We start from the raw sequence: 3,203 nt of genomic DNA on the forward strand, positions 1-3,203 counted from the left end.
TCTCTCAAAAATAAATATAAATATTATTTTTTTAAATACACACCTTTGCTCTTGTATTTATTCCAACTGTGGGGCATTTAAAAATACTCATTTGTGTGGCGCCTGGGTGGCTCAGTTGGTTAAGTATCCGAACTCGGCTCAGGACATGATCTTGCTGTTTGTGGGTTCCGGCCCCACGTAGGTCTCTGTGCTGACAGCTCAGAGCCTGGAGCCTGTCTTGGATTCTGTGTCTCCCTCTCACTCTCTACCCCTTCCCTACTCATGCACATAAGCCTGGGCGCGCTCTCTGTTTCTCTCAAAAATAAATAAACATTAAAATATGTACTTTTTTTTCTAACTTAAAATCATTCAATTATGAATGCAAAAGTGTTACCTGGTTATGAAGTATAAATTACCTTATTAGTTTATCTCATTTAGAAAATCTATATAAATTATCGGACACTTGGGCAGCTCAGTTGGTTAAACACCCTGCCTTCAGCTCAGGTCATGATCTCCCGCTTCCTGGGTTCGAGCCCCGCCTCAAGGTTTGTGCTGACAGCTCAGAGCCTGGACCCTGCTTCCGATTCTGTGTCTCCCTCTCTCTCTGCCTCTCCCCCGCTCATGCTGTGTTTCTCTCTGTCTCAAAAATAAAGATAAACATTAAAAAAAAATTAAGTGGATGTGTCTATCTTCAATAACATGTTTGTATATATGTATGTATATTAGTATTCATATATATATTGTATATATTATATATATTATACATATGTATATGCATGTATATGTTTGTTAGTTTCTTCTAGACTTCATAAAAAAAAAGAACCCCATGTTTTCTCCCTCGGGTATTACTCATCAATGAAAAACTTTAATGGTCTTGTTTGGTTTGGTCCTTTGTGAGCACCTGGATGGATGTGGGGAAGCCTCTAAGACAGGTACAAACCTGGGTTAAACGAATAGTGCTATTGATCACTTAAAGTTTCTAGTAGCTTCATATGCAAAGCAATAATCATAAAACTATTAGACCCATATATGGTTATAATGAAGAATTGTGTTTTAAAACTAAATTTATTTAAAAAAGAAACAAACAAAAACTGACATCATATCCAGTCCTAAAAGCAAATTTATGCAAATCAAAACATGAAACGTAAGGCTTTTCATGAAAATGCTACCAATACTAAGTGATCTCTTATTAATCTTTCTAATAGGACATAGCAGACACAAAGAAAAAACATGCATAAAAACTTGTATAAATTTATATTCTTTCAGGAATATACCATTTATAATTACTTCAACAACCTTATTATTGAGATAAAATTAAGGGCCTTAGTTTTTCAATGACATATATCTTAGATGTGAAAAATTCATGTAGTTCAATTTTTGTTTTTTTTTTTATGATAAGAGCAAAAAATATATTTTTTGCCTCTAGTGAGCAATTTCTCTATATCTAGGACACAGCATACAAAAACCATCATTGTTGCTGGGTGGTAGGTCATAAAAACCCATTTTTGGGGTGCCTGGGTGGCTCAGTTGGTTGAGCACCCGACTTCAGCTCAGGTCATGATCTCACAGTTAGTTCGTGAGTTCAAGCCCCGCATCGGGCTTTGTGCTGACAGCTCAGAGCCTGGAGCCTGTTTCCGATTCTGTGTCTCCCTCTCTCTCTGCCCCTCCCCTGCTCATGCTCTGTCTTTCTCTCTGTCTCAAAAATAAATAAAACATTAAAAAAATTAAAAAAAAATTAAATTATGTGTGACATATGTGTCTAAGGTTTTATTAAACAGAAAAAAAAGCCATACTTCCAAGGGGAAAATATACCGATAAAGTTTTTGCTTTTGTGTTTTAAATAGATTTTAACTATTTGAACTTTTTCCCATTGTTAGAGTCTTACACTGGAATATGGTTAATATGATCTGTACATGGAAATGGGTAGAGCAAGACAGCTTTGTTCCCTCTATCTACTCTTATTATTTTAGAATGAATAGTGTATATATCCAGGTAAATTATCCTTAGTATTCATCTTTGTCACTTTCTCTTTTTCTTTCTGACAGTCGTTATCTATTTCTATCACTCTCTATGCAATGTGAGTCTCAGATTGGGTATTCACTACAACTGTTGATTTCCAGTACCTGATCTGAAAACCAAACATGAGAGAATTCAAAAGGAGAGAGATTCTAAATATCCATTCAGAGAATATCTCCCATGCTTAAGATTTTACTCTAAATGGTGTTACCATTTCAATACAAAATCAGTCTGCAGGATTGTACAGTGAGCATGACATGTAACTGTCAGCCCCGACACAACCTGTTTCAAAATCTCAATAAAGGATTCAAAGAAAAATATGAAATTTCCTTATGGTGTCTTTGAAAAGGACTAGTAAATGATCCCCAGTATCTGGGAGATATTTTCTCTAACTGTAATATCTATTGAAAAGAGTTGAACTGAAATATAAGTAATTTAAAACATCTCTTGCTATGCCATGCTATGCCAATGAAAACCAAGGTGAGTTATCCCAAAAAAGAATTAGATGAAAGGATCATCTCTTTTTCCTTAGTCCGTTAAACCCCAGCCTCGGATTCTGCCACTTGAATAGAAAAGACAATGAACTCTTGTGCTCCTTGGGCAGCACCTGTACTTGAATTGGAACAATACAGAGATTAGCGTGGTCCCTGCACAAAGATGACAGCAGGATGATGAACTCTTAAATGTAAACTCTGGAAAACATTTGGCTGTAGGACTTTTAAGGTGTAACAATTAAACTCCTAGGTAAACCAATGGGATTTGATGAGGAGACATTAAAGGTTACACTACAAAGTGAGGTATAGTGTGATTTTCAAAAGTTAAAAATGTTTAAGCAAGCCAGGATGATTTAAGGCAGACACATTTTCTATATCCTATATATGAAGTACCTTTTTATGAGACAGGTGGAGGAGTTGGGATTAAGTTTTGTCTCACATTGGCAAATCTACATAAACTAGATATTTGCCAGATGTTGGGAAAGGAAAGCTATACATATCAGACCGCTTTTATGTGAACATCTGAAAACATTATCCCACCAGCACAAATGTGGATAATAAAATGGGTCCATGACAACATAGGTATCCTATATGATGACGCACAATATCTCAAGGTTAAAAGCAACTTGTTCTATGATAAAGGAGGAAATAATCATTCAGGCATAAATACTATTGGGAAAGCAGGAAAAAAAAAAGGATACAGGAAATTTTCCT

General features: G+C 35.6%; 1 pseudogene; it reads left to right on the plus strand.

The window, feature by feature from the left end:
* The first annotated feature begins 2,584 nt into the window (after positions 1–2,584).
* On the plus strand, positions 2,585–2,683 carry LOC115513198 (annotated as a pseudogene).
* Positions 2,684–3,203: the final 520 nt, after the last annotated feature.

The sequence above is a fragment of the Lynx canadensis genome, chromosome B1, assembly GCF_007474595.2.
Source record: "Lynx canadensis isolate LIC74 chromosome B1, mLynCan4.pri.v2, whole genome shotgun sequence".
Classification (NCBI taxonomy): Eukaryota; Metazoa; Chordata; class Mammalia; order Carnivora; family Felidae; genus Lynx; species Lynx canadensis.